Here is a 17,358-nt window from a genome sequence, read left to right as displayed (position 1 = left end):
AATATAATTATTCTTAGCTTAAAGCTGGTTTTGGTTTAAGCCCAAACAAAAAAGACTAACAAGCATTAAATCAACTTGTAGCTTCCCAGATTGTCCACTGTTTCATTTGCATGCATATTTATTTGTTATTTATTACTGTACTATTACAGTTACATGTACAGAGAGGAACAAATTAAAAGAAAAGCCTGAATAAATGAGTGGAAAAACATAACGAGTGCAGGTGCTTCCAGACAGGAGTACTGCATCATACTTATATATACTCATATATAGTCATACATAATTAAACTACATACTGATGTCCTACCTGCTCTGTGGTGTGTGTATAAATGCTGAGCTCAATTTTGGATCAAGAGAAGAAGAGCATTCATTATTGGGGTGCAGATGGCAGAATAAAATATTGAAATTGTCAAAATTGTGTTGTTATTGCTGTTTTTCCTTTCTATGTACTTTCATGTTTGAATATATCATTCATTTATTTTCTGTGTGCACTGATTACTGTTTAATAGGAACAGTGAATAAAGTAATTTCTGCATTTGGATCTGTGGGAAATAAAACTTTACTGGTAAATAAGGTTGGTTGATAGGGTCCATTCAGTGACTGTGGTGCTCGTGCATCAGTGATATCTAAGTAAAAACAGAAGAGCAGCTGCTCCTCTTGACTGAGATTGTCAGTGTGAACTCCACTTCAGGCATTTTTTAGACTCAGGTTACCACTGATAAGAAACTGAACAGATAAAGTTGACTATCCTGTCCAGTTTATCCAGTTTTGAATTTCTCCTAAACTCGGACTCTCTGTTCATGTCTTGTTGGGCCTTTTCCGGACGTTTCCAGTGAGCTGGTGAGGTTGAAGATCTCAGCAGCTCCGGATCTAAAACTCATTAAAAGCTGAACACTGGAACACTGTAGTGTCTGAAACAGAGCTGGTTAAAGCTGTCAGTGATCTCAGTGGTCAGTGAGCAGGTGGATTCTGGATCTGTAGATCAACCTGAAGCTCTTCATACTCAATTACGCCTCCGTGGCTCCACATGAAGGTAGGCTGTGATTTTATTTTAACTCTTACTTTAATTAAGACCCTGGTGAACAGATGTACGAGCCAAAATATTACTAGAAAGAAACATGCCTTTCACCTCACAGGAGCAACCCACAAGCAGCCTAGAGTGCAGTAATGAATAAAGAGGGGTTGTAGGGATGGAGGATAGTGTTGGGGTTCCATTTGAAACACAATCGTGTTCCGGGGGTGGATGTCGAGAGAATTCCCTGTTACATCGCGTCCCAGGGGGGAGGATGTTGCGATTTATCCCCGTTACAAGCAATCGCATTCCGGGGGGGCACTTAACGTAGCACCCAACTACATTTGTAATATATAGGCTAGCCCTGGGGCTTTTCAAGTGAACAGGCGAATATTTTAGGTAGGTATAGTTGTGGGTGCTCTGGTGGAAGGCATGATTCTTTCCACATTAACGTTTGCCTGATTAACGATAATTTCCTGGCCTGTGAGGTTCACTGCATTTCTCCACAGTGAAACAGTGAATGAAAACAGTATTAAATACGGCAGCCGGTATAATTGTGGCTCGTATATCCGTTTGCCAGGCTGTTAATTATCCCCTCACTATTCAGGATTACTGCCACTGGATTTCGTGCAGACTCAGTCATAGCAAGTCATAGTGTCGCACTGCTGGGCAACCGTCTGGGATAATATCACACATCGAAAAAACAAGATGGCACTAGTGCCTTGATGACATCACATTTCAGTTAAAATTCTCAAGTTTCATTTCATATATTCAGAGTTTCATTCCATATTCTGAATTTTCATTCCATATATTAAGAGTATCATTCCATATTCCCATGTTTCATTCCATATTCTCATGTTTCATTCCATATATTAAGAGTGTCATTCCGTATTCTCATGTTTCATTCCATATATTCATGGAATTTTTACTGGTAAATAAGGTTGGTTGACAGTGTCCATTCAGTGACTGTGGTGCTCGTGCATCAGTGATATCTAAGTAAAAACAGAAGAGCAGCTGCTCCTCTTGACTGAGATTGTCAGTGTGAACTCCACTTCAGGCATTTTTTAGACTCAGGTTACCACTGATAAGAATCTGAACAGATAAAGTTGACTATCCTGTCCAGTTTATCCAGTTTTGAATTTCTCCTAAACTCGGACTCTCTGTTCATGTCTTGTTGGGCCTTTTCCGGACGTTTCCAGTGAGCTGGTGAGGTTGAAGATCTCAGCAGCTCCGGATCTAAAACTCATTAAAAGCTGAACACTGGAACACTGTAGTGTCTGAAACAGAGCTGGTTAAAGCTGTCAGTGATCTCAGTGGTCAGTGAGCAGGTGGATTCTGGATCTGTAGATCAACCTGAAGCTCTTCATACTCAATTACGCCTCCGTGGCTCCACATGAAGGTAGGCTGTGATTTTATTTTAACTCTTTTCAAGTGAACAGGCGAATATTTTAGGTAGGTATAGTTGTGGGTGCTCTGGTGGAAGGCATGATTCTTTCCACATTAACGTTTGCCTGATTAACGATAATTTCCTGGCCTGTGAGGTTCACTGCATTTCTCCACAGTGAAACAGTGAATGAAAACAGTATTAAATACGGCAGCCGGTATAATTGTGGCTCGTATATCCGTTTGCCAGGCTGTTAATTATCCCCTCACTATTCAGGATTACTGCCACTGGATTTCGTGCAGACTCAGTCATAGCAAGTCATAGTGTCGCACTGCTGGGCAACCGTCTGGGATAATATCACACATCGAAAAAACAAGATGGCACTAGTGCCTTGATGACATCACATTTCAGTTAAAATTCTCAAGTTTCATTTCATATATTCAGAGTTTCATTCCATATTCTGAATTTTCATTCCATATATTAAGAGTATCATTCCATATTCTCATGTTTCATTCCATATATTAAGAGTGTCATTCCGTATTCTCATGTTTCATTCCATATATTCATGGAATTTTTACTGGTAAATAAGGTTGGTTGACAGTGTCCATTCAGTGACTGTGGTGCTCGTGCATCAGTGATATCTAAGTAAAAACAGAAGAGCAGCTGCTCCTCTTGACTGAGATTGTCAGTGTGAACTCCACTTCAGGCATTTTTTAGACTCAGGTTACCACTGATAAGAATCTGAACAGATAAAGTTGACTATCCTGTCCAGTTTATCCAGTTTTGAATTTCTCCTAAACTTGGACTCTCTGTTCATGTCTTGTTGGGCCTTTTCCGGACGTTTCCAGTGAGCTGGTGAGGTTGAAGATCTCAGCAGCTCCGGATCTAAAACTCATTAAAAGCTGAACACTGGAACACTGTAGTGTCTGAAACAGAGCTGGTTAAAGCTGTCAGTGATCTCAGTGGTCAGTGAGCAGGTGGATTCTGGATCTGTAGATCAACCTGAAGCTCTTCATACTCAATTACGCCTCCGTGGCTCCACATGAAGGTAGGCTGTGATTTTATTTTAACTCTTTTCAAGTGAACAGGCGAATATTTTAGGTAGGTATAGTTGTGGGTGCTCTGGTGGAAGGCATGATTCTTTCCACATTAACGTTTGCCTGATTAACGATAATTTCCTGGCCTGTGAGGTTCACTGCATTTCTCCACAGTGAAACAGTGAATGAAAACAGTATTAAATACGGCAGCCGGTATAATTGTGGCTCGTATATCCATTTGCCAGGCTGTTAATTATCCCCTCACTATTCAGGATTACTGCCACTGGATTTCGTGCAGACTCAGTCATAGCAAGTCATAGTGTCGCACTGCTGGGCAACCGTCTGGGATAATATCACACATTGAAAAAACAAGATGGCGCTAGTGCCTTGATGACATCACATTTCAGTTAATATTCTCAAGTTTCATTCCATATATTAAGAGTTTCATTCCATATTCTCAGGTATCATTCCATATATTTAGTTTCATTCTATATATACAGTTTCATTCCATATTCTCAAATTTAATTCTATATATTCAGTTTCATTCCATATTTTCAAATTTCATTCTATATTCCATATATTCAGAGTTTCATTCCATATTCTCAAGTTTCGTTCCATGTATTCAGTTTCATTCCATAATCTCAAGTATTATTCCATATATTCAGAATTTCATTCCATAATCTCAAGTATTATTCCATATATTCAGAATTTCATTCCATAATCTCAAGTTTCATTCCATATATTCAGAATTTCATTCCATAATCTCGAGTTTCATTCCGTATATTCAGAGGTTAATTCCATATATTCAGAGTTTCATTCCATATATTCAGTTTCATTCCATATCATTCCATGTCGGCTGCAGGCTGGGACAGGTGGCAGCAGTAATGCGGTCACTGTACCGGACTGTAGTGGTGAAGAGGGAGCTGAGCCACAAGGCAAAGCTCTGTTTACCAGTCGGTCTACATCCCGACCCTCAGCTATGGTCATGAGCTTTGGGTAATGAACGAAAGAATGAGATTGCGAATACATGCACCGGAAAAGAGCTTTCTTCACACGGTGGTGGGCTACACTCTACTTAACGGGGAGAGGAGCTCAGTCATCCAGGAGGAGAACGGAGTAAAGCTGCTACCCCTCAGAATTAAGAGGAGCCAGTTGAGGTGGTTCAGGCATCTGATCCGGATGCTCCCTGGCTGCCTCCCGGTGGAGGTGTACCAGGCACGGCCTACTGGGACAAGACCCTGGGGTCGGGGGTCCAGTCCTAAAATCTGTTTGGTGTAGCTGAGCTTGAAGCTGTTGTAAAATTTGTGCACACCTCTGACCGCATCACAACAACTGAACTCTGTATTAATATGCCAGATCACTAAAAACCTTTTATAATCACAAAAAACCTTTTAAAAACTCTTTGTTTCTGTAAATGGACTATTATGCTGCTCATATGGATCAACAGCTGTGCTGATAGATGAAGTAAGAACTTGGTTTTGTTTAAACTGAGATGACTTATTTTCTTAACAACTGGGCTAAAAGATAGCTAACAGGTTAAATAAGCCAAAAGATGACCTAGCTAACAGGCTAAACAGGCTGAAAGATCACCTAGCTAACAGGCTACACAGGTTAAGGTAAAAGACAACCTAGCTAACAGGCTAAACAAGCTAAAAGATGTCCTGGCTAACAGTCTAAACTGCTCCTCCATTGATATTCAGGCTTTGAAATGATTCACTGTATAAACAAATAAAAAGCAAAGACTGGGACTTGAAGGTATATTAAATATCAAAGTTCCATGTTTTTCTTACACCTGTCTGAAGCAATATTAAACACTGCGGAAACATGAAACAAATTACATTTGTTGGTGGACTGATTTGTTTCAATTATTAATAGTTATAACTTAAATTACTCACTGAAAATATATGTAATATTGTTTTCCATTTACAGTGATGCTTCTTCTGTTGCTGATGTTTGATCTTCTCAGCTGTTCAAATGCAGGTAATTCATTAGTGTCACCATCAGCTCATCCTAAACCCTAAGACCCTGTTTACACCTGGTCATTTCACGTAATTTCTTTCTGGATTAATAACCTGATATGATTTTAACCACAGGCATTTACACATTGTATTCAAATGTGATTGAATATGTTCAAGATTACATTTTTTCAAATTACAATTTCGATACAGAAACGCTTAATCATTCAGCCCTCAGTCATGCACTGTTTGCATTATGTAATGCACTGTAGTGAGACAACAGGGCAAAGTAAAGGTTGAACAAACTGGTGCTTTATTATAACAATTCAGGCCACTAAATAAAACTCAGAGAAGAAACCCAAGAGCTAAATGTCTAGAACTGTAACAAAGAAGGATTTATGCCTTTTTTAAATAGTAGCAGTCCAGTAGGCTTTTTCTTCATATTCAGAACAGCAGAGGGAGGCCCCCTTACAGTCTCAGGAGGGGCTTTGGTTGTCAAGTGTGGCTTAAATCCTTGGTGTAAATGCAGGTGTCAGTGCATCCTTGGTGCAACTACACTTGCATGTTACGTGGATATATCAAAAGTTGCTCAAAATAAATGCTATGTTGATGTTCTAATTGAGAATATGTTAAAACATCCTCTACAGGAAAAATAAAACACAAAATAAGTTATTAAAGGTACCAAAACGTCTGCACAGGCCACATGTATGTTTTATTTTGTTTTCAATTTTAAATTCAGCAAATAATCAGTAATTATGCATTAAAGTGTGCAGAAGTATGTTCTCTGTGTTAAATAATTTACCCTTAAAAAGTCAACGCATCATTTGACCAGGGTTCCCTAAACTTTGGAAATGTGACTGTATGGCAGATGTTTGTATTTTACATATAATTTGAACAAAAACGATCAATTTCCTTTAGATAAATTCTCTCTGGTGGTTCCTGATGGTGTATCAGGACAGTTAGGATCTTCAGTTGTCCTGCCGTGCTCACTCTCTCCACCACTGAACTGTAAGAGCTGTGAAATACACTGGCATGGTCCCGATGACAAGGACAACCTGATTCTGCTGTACAAAGACCTAAAGGTCCAGGAGAACGTTGGAGATCCTCAGTACAGAGGCAGATTGTCTCTGATTGGAGAACTGCAGAAAGGGAACGTCTCTCTGAAACTGGAGAACCTCACAGTAGCAGACAGAGGAGAATATGTCTGCTTTGTTGAAAGTTATCAATGGTATGAAGAGGCGAGCGTATTTCTCAACCTTCCAGGTAAATGTCATCACATATAAACATCAGCCTCATCAGGATGTTTGTTTAACCTTAATCTGTCACCAATTTAAACAGACATGACACTTAACACTTTTTCTGATATCACTGGTCCAGTTACAACATCTTTGCTGAATGCTGTGTTCTTTACTCTAGTGGTTGGATCTCTACCTGTTCTCTCCTTTGCTGAAGCTGGAGAACAGATGAATGTGACCTGTGCATCTGGTGGGTGGTCACCAAAGCCCACCCTCACCTGGAGAGACAGAAGAGGAAAAGAACTCACAAACAGTGTTAATTACTACATCACAGGTTTGTAAATATCATTATTTACTTAAGGGCAAAATAAAAAGCACCTGTTGTTATGTATATTTTCTGTGTAAATAAGAAAACTAAAACACATAGATTTTTATATAGTTTGTCACACATTACCTCAAATGAGAAAGCAAGAATAAATGTCACACAGTTACATTGTTACTCTGATAAAACAAATCAATATTAAGCATTGTGGATTACATCCTGAATGTATGGTTACACATTTAGGAGTATTAAGTACCAGAGATATAGTGAGTAGTTATATAGATAAAACAATATCTAAATAAACCAGTGTCTATGTGGCAAAAGCAGTGTTAAATGGTGAGTCACATTTGAATTCCTACAAAGCTACAGTTGCCTTTTTATTTAGCAGCTTTTTGCTTGAATTTTCTGTTCCTCCTTAAATGGAGCAGCAGTTACCTTCTGGCAGTTGTACAGGAAACAGTTACAGTTGAACCATTTAAGGAGGGACCAGAAATTTTAGTACGAAGGCCGCCTTAGATTTGTCAAATTTCTCAAGTCATTTCTCCTCCTGCTTAAACAGACTAGACAACGATAGCTGATCCAGGGTCTGTTGTGCTTTCATTTGAAATAAGACAAACTTTCCTTACAAGGAAGAAAATTGAGTAAAAATGAACAGGTTGCCACAGTCTGCTCTCTGAGTGCATTTTCTCTATAGAGACAATACATTACATAGTGTCAGACATTAAAAAATGGATCAAGTATAGCCTCTAAGAGGTGTAAGTTTAGAAGGGAATCTGGCAGAAAACTGAAAAACATGGATTCAAAAGTGTGATCTGTACCTTGTGGCGAGTGGAATCTTGAAGAAGTTGGAAAAGGTAAAATGTGCTACTACAGAGATGAAGCACTGAAAGTCTTTACCATCGCAGGGCAGACCAACTACACACACACACACATTCACATATAGGGACAATTCATCATGTCCAATTCTCCTGACTGCATGTCTTTGGACTGTGTGAGGAAACCCACGCAGACGGGGAGAACATGCAAACTCCACACAGAAAGGACCTTAGTCGCCCGGCCGGGGAATCAAACCCAGGCCCTTCTTGTGAGTGCCGTCCAAAATAAAATGCAGTGATGTACAAATCATTTAAACCATATGTTTCTTTGAAAATGCTTCAAAGACAACATATCAAATGTTGACACTGAGGAATTTTATTGTTTTTGAAAAATATATGTCCATTTTGAATTTCATGCTAGAAACACGTTCCAAAAAAGAATGGGGGCAACAAAAGGCTGGTAACGTCGTTTAATGCGTAAAAAACACCTGGTGGTTAATTGGCAACAAGTCAGTAAAATGATTGGGTATAAAAGAACATCTCAGAGAGGCTGAGTGTTTAGAAGTAAAGATGAGGAGGGGTTCACCACTCTGTGAAAGACTGCACAATCAAATAGCACAATAATTCAGGAATAACATTTCTCAACATGAAATAGAAAAGAAATAGAAATAGATCATAAAATAGAATGGAATATTCTATTTCTCAACATGAATAGAATCTGGAGAAATATCTGTATGTAAGGGACCAGGCCAAAAAACAGTATTTGCTGGCCGTGATCTTTGGGCCCTCAGGCGGCACTGCATTAAAAACAGACATGATTTTGTAGTGGAAATCACTGCATGGGCTCAGAAACACCTCTGAAAACCACTGTCTATGAAAGTGCCAGTCCAAAAATGCCAATTAAAAGTCTTAAACGCAAAGAGAAAACCATATATGAACAGGATCCAGAAATGCTGCCACCTTCTCTGGGTCTGAGCTCATTTAAAATGTAGTGAGGCAACACTAAGCCATATGAGGGCACTACATGAGGAGACTGAAGTGTCAGTCAGTAGAATCCGCAAAAAGAAGCTAACACAAATTCAGCAATGGCAATGTTGCTACAAAAACACACCATAAGAAAGAGAGTGAATGTACTAGATGAGGATTCCAACACCTAACTCACAAATGTCCAGCCTACAGTCAGGTCTGTAAAGTATGCTCACGAAAAAAAACACTTCGACTGCATGTGTAAGTCACAGAGTCGTAAGGAGAGAACAGTGCGTGTGATTGAACATGTAGTGCATACTGAAATGTTATATGTTTATAGTAATGATACCAAACCAGGTTGCATGGAAAAGATGAATCTGCAGGATACAGATGTTGTACATGAAGAGCGAAATGACCACTGAACCGAAACACTGAATACACACAATCAGAGTGTATTTTCTGAGTTAGATACTGATGCAGAGTGCAATGTACTGGCATACAAGGGTCTCAAAGTTTCTTGCTGAATTGCTGAAGTCCCGTAGCAGACTTGTGACATAAGATGAGCCAAAGGGAAGAGTAAAGCTCATCAGCAATGCCCCTGTACTGAGATTTTTCGACGTTAGCAAAGAGGTAACACTTTCAGTGGATGCAAGCTCTGAAGGCTTTTAGCCATTGTCTATGGATGTTAAAGGTTCAGACAGTATCTGTATGGCAAACCTGTGAGAGTCAAGACCACAAATCACTAGAAACAGTTCAAGAAGTCACTCCAGAAAGCTCCTCTAAGACTTCAATGAGTGCTGATGAGACTACACCCCTATGAGTTGCATGTGATCTACAAATCAGGAAAATAATTGTACATTGCAGATATCCTTAGCAGAGCTTACCTGAAGGAGCACGCTGAACAACTAATGGACGGTGAGTTTTACTCCTGACAGCTCATCTTCCAGTCACTAAGAGAAAACTCAATACTTTCAAAACTGCTGCAGCTGCAGATGTGGAACTACCGTCATGGAATTCATCCAGTCAGGATGGCCAGGACAAATCAAACAAATTCCAGCAGAAATAAGAAAATACTGGACATACAGAGAAGAACTCACTCTCTTCAAGAATGAAAGACTTGTAGTACCCCAGAGCTTGAGAACAAAAATGCTGAAGAAAATGGTATGTCAAAACACATCTAAGACAAGTTATTAAAATTTCCCATCTGTAACTAAGAAAGAGCTTCATGAAAGAGCCACTTAACTGCCACGACATCCCAGACAGAGCTTGGGTGAAGGTGGGGGTGGATCTTTTCTGTTATGAGCAGGGTGACTATCTACTATGTGTAGACTATGTCTCTAAATGCCCAGAGATCTTCAAGATCAGATTATGGTCCAAAGTTTGCTAGTGAGCAGTTCAAGACCTAAACATATAATTTCAAGTCCTGGTTATCCCCAGTCTGACAGGACAGAGTGCAATGTGAATATGCAATACAGACAGTGAAGACGTTATTCACTAAAGATCAGGAAAGCCACAGTGACCTATACATCTCTCTCCTGGAGTACAGAAATACCCCATTGGATGGAGTGAAACTGTCACCTGCACAGCTACTCATGGGCAAAAGACTGAAGTTAAAGCTGTCAGCAACATCTCAGCATCTGAAACCACAACTGTGCAGAAATGTTATGCAGAATCTCAAGGCACAACAGTGGAAACAAAAGCAGTACTTTGATCGAGGTGCTAAAGACTTACCTATTCCAAAGGAAGGAGAGCTGGTGAGAGTGAAAGCAGAAAAGAAATGGCACCTAGCAGTTGTGCTGAGCAGTTGTGACAAACCAAGGTCATTTGTGGTTCAAACACCAGATGGAAGTATCCTTAGAAGACACCGTCAACATCTGCTGAAAATGAGAGAAACAAGTTTTCCCGATCCTGAACCACAAGCTGTGGAGGATGTGAGCTTTACCACCAGCACTACAACTAGTGTGCCAGCAGCAAGTGCCACAGGGGTACCATCACCGACTTCTTCCCCATAAAAGGAAAACACAGCACCAAAGCTAGTTATGGAGGACATGGTCAAGAAGTCATGCTATGGCAGACTGATTAGGCCCCCCCAAAAGATTCTCTTGCCAGACTAGTCATTGATCTGTAATTTAAACTTCAGTTGTAACTAAACTTTAAGATGCCCATTTTTTTAGTTGCAAAGAGGAATGCCTAGTCAATTATGTTTTTTGCTTAATGCAAGTAAATCTTATTGTGTACAGTTGATAATGAGATTCAGCTTTGAAAAAAAGTTCTTACCTGTGGAAGGCACTCCAGCTCTTGGACACGCTCCTTGTACCCTGTAGAAAGAACCTGAAAAAGAAGTGAATCAAGTAAAAACTGAACAGGTTGCCACAGTCTGCTCTCTAGGTGTGTTTTCTCTATAAAGATTATACATTACAAAACTGATTAACATTAACAGGTTTGTTTGCACTGTATATACATCACATTATCTGTACTTATTCGTGTCATACCGATATAGCAGTTATGACAAAACAGTTTTGACTGGTATACTAACCACACATTGCACAAACGCTCCAGAGCAGCTCGAGAGCAATGATGTTTCATTATTTGAAAATTCTTTCCTCACTCAGTGTGTAAAAGACACCAACAGGGATGACTGTAAAACAGCAGAGTGAACATCACTGAGTTAATCTACAATAACTTGTAGGTACTTTTGTATAATTGGGCCCTCTCTCTCTCTCTCTCTCTCTCTCTCTCTCTCTCTCTCACTCATTTAGACTCTAAAAGGTTGGTGAGTGTGAGCTCTTGGCTGCTCTTCTCTCCCTCTGAGTCAGAGTGGATCTCCTGTTCTGTGGGTTTATCTGATCAGGAGATGAGAGAAAGCAGAGTGCTGCCACTCAAACCTGATTCAACAGAACCAGGTAAAGGACATAATGCTCTTCTTGAACTGGTTCAATGTTCCTCTTAAAGCTTTAATATTTTTGTAATATTGATTTATAATGTGTATAATGTGTATGTGTATAATGTGAGTTTCTCCAGGATGGAAAGTTGCCACCATATTACTGGTTATCAGTCTGTTGGTTCTCACTGTAATAACAATCATCATCCTCAAGTTTAGAGGTAGGAAATGTTCACTTATAAGTGAGTCCGATTTAGAAGCCTCATGTAAGCAATCTATTTTTTTTTTTTAATTTCCGGAATACAGGTCACATTTTCCAGAAAGACACAAAATCCACAACAGCAGGTAAGACTCAGAATGATGTTATAAGGATAGTAATTTGACCGGATAACTTCCTTGCAAAAAGTAATGCTTTCTAAAAATAAGACTAAAATGTATTTTATCATTTAACTGTGCTAAGACAATTATTGTATTTTTACCCTTTCTTTTTATGGACATCAAGAACAGGAAGCATGTAATCTTGTTGGTAGACATGGTTAACATGACTCTACAATAGCATCTTGTTTCTGTCCTGTTTTTTGCTCAACTTTTGTCACTTTGTTTCTTTGCATAATTAGCACTGGACAGTTTACTGTCACAAGAGGGTCCATTTTGAATTGTATACCAAAATTATCAAGCTATACCAGAATATTTATTGATTTTGTAAATTAAGTTTCTGCATATTTATTGAAAATGCAACAATCCTGGCATCTTTGTCAATGTAACACTGGCTTGATGAATCAGGCACTCGCAGATAAAAGATATACCATAGGGTTTAATAAAAAATAGCCGAAATAACAGGGTTAACACCAGACCAGGTGAGAAATCAGATTGACAAAACATAATACATGAGGGAAGGTAAACAAGCAAGGGTTGTAGCCAAAGAGCAAATACACAGGTAGACTTAGCCAAAGGAACAAATCTGAGAATCAGCAACGAGAAACAGAATAAGGTAATAAACAGGGTAGTAAACACATAAACAGCTGGCAAATAAGAGAATGGCTCGGTATGCACTGATGGAACAGAGGCAATACTTTGCAAAGAAAGAATGCAAACAAACAAGTTTATATACACAGGAACACAGGTGTTGATAATCAGTACTCAGGTGGTCTGTGATTGGTTAGTGGACTCAAATGACAAACTGGGGGATTCTGGGAAGTGAAGTCAGCAAGGGAATAAGAGTCCGACTGGAAATGTGAATGTGAAAGTAGGTAAAGTTTAGGTAAAGTTTCTTACTCTTGTCTGAGAACCTGAAGTCCCTGGTCGACAACCAGACTCAATCTCATGGGGAGTAGACTGGGGTGTCCCCACAGTGATGATCAGCCTTACATTTTTAGCAACAAAGGACTTGTTCACTACATCTTCTTCAGTCGTTGACTGCAGTGACATCTGAAGGAGCAGCAGACCAGGGTGACAAAGGAGGCTGGTAACCAAAAATACACTGGGGGTGAGTCCTGTAGACAAACTAATTAGAGAGTTCTGTGCAATTTTAGTCCAAAGTAAGTAGCACACTGTAGCACTGCATGTGCTACCCTGGGCTCAAGGAGGATGCTGGAGGCAGGATTCAGTGCTGCAGCAGCCATATTTTTATTAACACACAAAATAAACAACAACCAAAAACCAACGATAGACTGGCCACTTTTCAGTGGCTTCAGTCAGCTAGACTTTTCAGTCTTTTCCTAAAGCTTTTCAGCTCTTCAGTCTCTTGTTGCTGCTGCTTGACACTCTCTCTGTCTGTTCCCTCTCAGCTCTCTTTAAAAGGCGCTCACCCCAGCTCACCGCTCTGCCTCCTCGTCACCGCCCCCAGCTGGCAGCTCGGCCGCCTGGGTCAAATGTGAGGTGCAGTGAAGCGGCCTCACTGCGTAACAGGGGGCGGGGCCTGGGTGGCAGAGGTTGGGACTCGCTCGTGTTTCTTGTAGCTGGCACCAGCACAGCTGTCTTCGTCCTCCTCCCGCTGTCACTCGCGTGACTGGTGTCCCTCGGTGGAGTTTGGGCTTTGCGCTCTGCCCCCTCCACACTCGTGGCTCTCTTCCTGACGTCTTTGCCGAGGTTCGTCGCCACTGGGTGTTTGGGCCCTGCCTTCCTGCCAGCTTTCATGGCCGTCATCGCTGGGACCCAGGGGGCGGGCGCATGCCACACACACCCAATTTGGTTGGTTCTCATGACTATACAGTCTCAAAAATTTTCCAAATTTTTTATCAAACGTGTGAGGTGAACTGGGGACCACAGTCTGATACAATGTCCCCAGTGATGTCAAAAAGATGAAACACATGCTGACAAAGAGCTTCCGCAGTTTGAAAAGCATTGGGCATGCCGACAAATGGGATAAACCTGTCCCCTTTAGAAATATGAGACTAAGGAACCTTACATTGAGAATAAGTGGAAAATGATGCTACAAACCTATGAATGACGCTTTGAACATATTCTCTCACCAGTACTGGCTAGATATAAACTGTTGTGTACAGATTTCACCATGAGGTCCCAACAAAAGAGAGGAATGAGCCCAGGTAATGATGCAATCTTGAAACTGGATGGGGATGTATTTTTTGTTGGATGAGCATCGCTCAGAAATAGTAATGGTCTCTAAGGCTTTATCAATATCTTTGTCTACCACCCAATGAATGGGTGCTGTGATAATTTCAGGTGGTAAGATGTTTTCTGGTGTGTTCTGTATCAGATTCTCCTCCCTAAAAGCTCTTGACAATGCATCTGCTTCAGTATTATGGGTGCTGGGCCTGTATATAATGGTAGACTTGAAGCGATTGAAAAACAAGGACCAACGTGCCTGATGGGGATTAAGCTTCTTAGCGGAACAAAGATATTCCAGATTCTTGTGATCAGTGAGCTTGAGCAATGAATGCTTAACCCTCTCTACCCAAAACTGCTTCAACTTTGGAGTCCATGGTTACTCCCTCTGAACCAATTATATCCCCTAGAAATGAAGTGGACAGTAAGTGAAATTCACATTTCTCGTCCTCAACATACAAATTGTTCTCATACTATCTGGCTAGGACCTGACGGACATGATTGATTTGTGTAGGGAGATCTGAAGAATAAAGCAGGATATTATCAATGTAAGCTATAACGAATTTGCCTAACATGTCTGTAAGAAGATCATTAATGAATGCCATGGAGGATGGAAGGAGCGTTCGAAGGGCAGAACAGCATTGCTAAGTAATCTTAATGCCCCCTAGTGGTGATGAAGGTGGTTTTCCCACTCGTCACCCTCTTTAATTCTGACAAGGTTGTAAGCACTACGCAGATCTAATCCAATGCAATTGGAAGTAGTAGTGAAGGACTAATAAACGGGTAACTTTTTGTAACTTGATTAAGACGTCTGTAGTCAATACATAGTCTAAGTCCTTCAGCTTCACAAAAAAAAGAAGCTGTGGGTGAAGTTGAAAGATGGATGAGCCCTTGAGCCTTGAGCTCCTTTCACGCTCTGACCAAAAGATATTGTGCTTGTGTTTATGTAGCCAGGGCAGTCCTAAAGTAACTTAGTGTATCGATGATCCCCTCTCTAACTGGATCTCCTTCGATGGCTGATGAACAAAAAGATGCTCGAAGGGTCTCCATTGGAATCTGGATTTGTTAAACAAGAGACTTGTGGATGAAGTTTCCATCTGCCTGATGAATGAGAAGAGTGAGCCCAGGTAATGATGCGATCTTGAAACTGGATGGGGATGTATTTCTTGTTGGAAGGGCATTGCTCAAGAATAGTAACAGTCTCTAATGCCTAATCAATATCCTCGTCAACCTCCCAACGAATAGGTGCTGTGATAATCTCAGGTAGAGTCCTGGATGAAGACACTGATAGGTGAGACTTGTGTGTGGTGGAGGCTCCTCATTGATGATCAGCTGATGCCTGATGTGAAGTGTTGGTCTTGGTAGACTTAGGTTGGTCTAGACGAATAGCCATGGCGATCTGCTTGTTGGCCTGTGATTGGTTAGTGGAGTCAAATGACAAACTGGGGGATTCTGGGAAGTAGAGTCTGCAATGGAATTATAGTCCAACTGAGAACCAGGAAGCAAGACAAACGTCAAAAGTTATTTTCCTGAACAAATGTTTTATGTGGTAGATTATTTAATATGAATGTACACACACACACGCACACACACACACGTATCATCTAAACCGCTTATCCATCTGGGATATTAGCCTTGGGATTACTTGGTATTAGATTTAAAAAAGAAAACTGTGGTATCGCCAATCCCTATTGTATGGGAATCCATCTATTATGATGATGTTAAAGTGAAGTACAAAAGTCATCAAGACAACTAATCAAAAACATGATTCGTTGCCAACAATCTTTTATTAACATTATTAACTAATATTCAAGCAAAAATACTTACTGGATACCTTGACTACTACATAGCATGAAATGCAAAAGAGCACACAATAACAATTAATTTTTAATATGATTACTATGAACTATAATTTCAATGCACGTCTAGTTAGTTGACCTACAGTTATTTCAGCCAATAGTGGACAGAGCATGCTGTTTTATAAGCACATACATAAAGACAAACATTCAGTATATGCGGCATACTGAAAATGTCCACTCTAAATGGATCCATTTTATTTGTCATTTGGTGGTTTGTGGTGCCTTAGAAACAAATCCAAACTTCACTTGTTAGATCATCTGAACACTAAATGCATCACCACTACACTGTTAGTAGAAATGTTCCTGTCAAATATTAAGGAAATGTTTTCCATCCTTTATTGAAAATGCAGTTCAACTATAGTTCCTTATTGTACTTAATTTTAAACCTATGACCCAACATTATGAGTGTAATACAAAAGATATTCCTCAAACATCATTTCTATTGCAATGACTTCACCATCAAAGAGAAATGTTTTGGGTAACTGCATCCCCAAATGTAACAGGAAATATCTATCAACAAATTTATTTATAAATGTCATATTTTAAAGCAGATCTCAGGCCTCCATCATGTCCAGTTTGTGCTGTGAGAAAGATTTTTACTCTATAGACCTCATGTATCACCACCCATCACCATTATATAGAATATATATCATTACATAGACTACAAATCATCTTATCTGCAGTTACTTCCAGAATTATTACCCTTCATGAAAATAAGTTAAAATCAATATATTAAACAAGCCATACATGCAGTGAGTGATTGAGTGATATTCCTGTAGTAACACTTTTTTCAAAACATAGGCTTCAGAAATATTGGCATCCCCCATTATTGGCAGACAGATTTTAGTTAAAATCTCCTGGAATTTAGTAGAGTCCATAACGCCTTTGACTCTTTGACAAAAGAGCATCAGAATGAACAGCAGCAAAACAGCCCAAAATTGATGATCACCTACATTTGACAGTGGGTCTGTCACTGTAAGCTGTACCTTTTTTCCCTATTGTGAACAAAAAAAGTTATTTTTTGCCTCATCTGACCACAGCACATTTATTTTCAAACTTTTTTATCACCCTGTTGACAGATATCGAATGGAATTTGACGTGTGTAACCTCATATTTATACCCCAGGGAAACAGGACTACAACAGAGTTCCTAGAGAGTACAAGTAATAAAAAATTCCCCAAAGATGCAAATTTCATTGGCTTTATTGAATTTTTTTTAGGGGTGCTAAAAATTTCCCTGTATTTTTTTGAAAAAATACATTATTCCTAAAATCATACAACACTCTTTTATGAACGACTATTTATTAGATAAATGGTAAGTAATTTCTCCA

This window comes from Colossoma macropomum, unplaced genomic scaffold (assembly GCF_904425465.1).
Source record: "Colossoma macropomum unplaced genomic scaffold, Colossoma_macropomum, whole genome shotgun sequence".
NCBI classification, from domain to species: domain Eukaryota; kingdom Metazoa; phylum Chordata; class Actinopteri; order Characiformes; family Serrasalmidae; genus Colossoma; species Colossoma macropomum.
Note: the sequence above shows the minus strand (reverse complement) of the source record.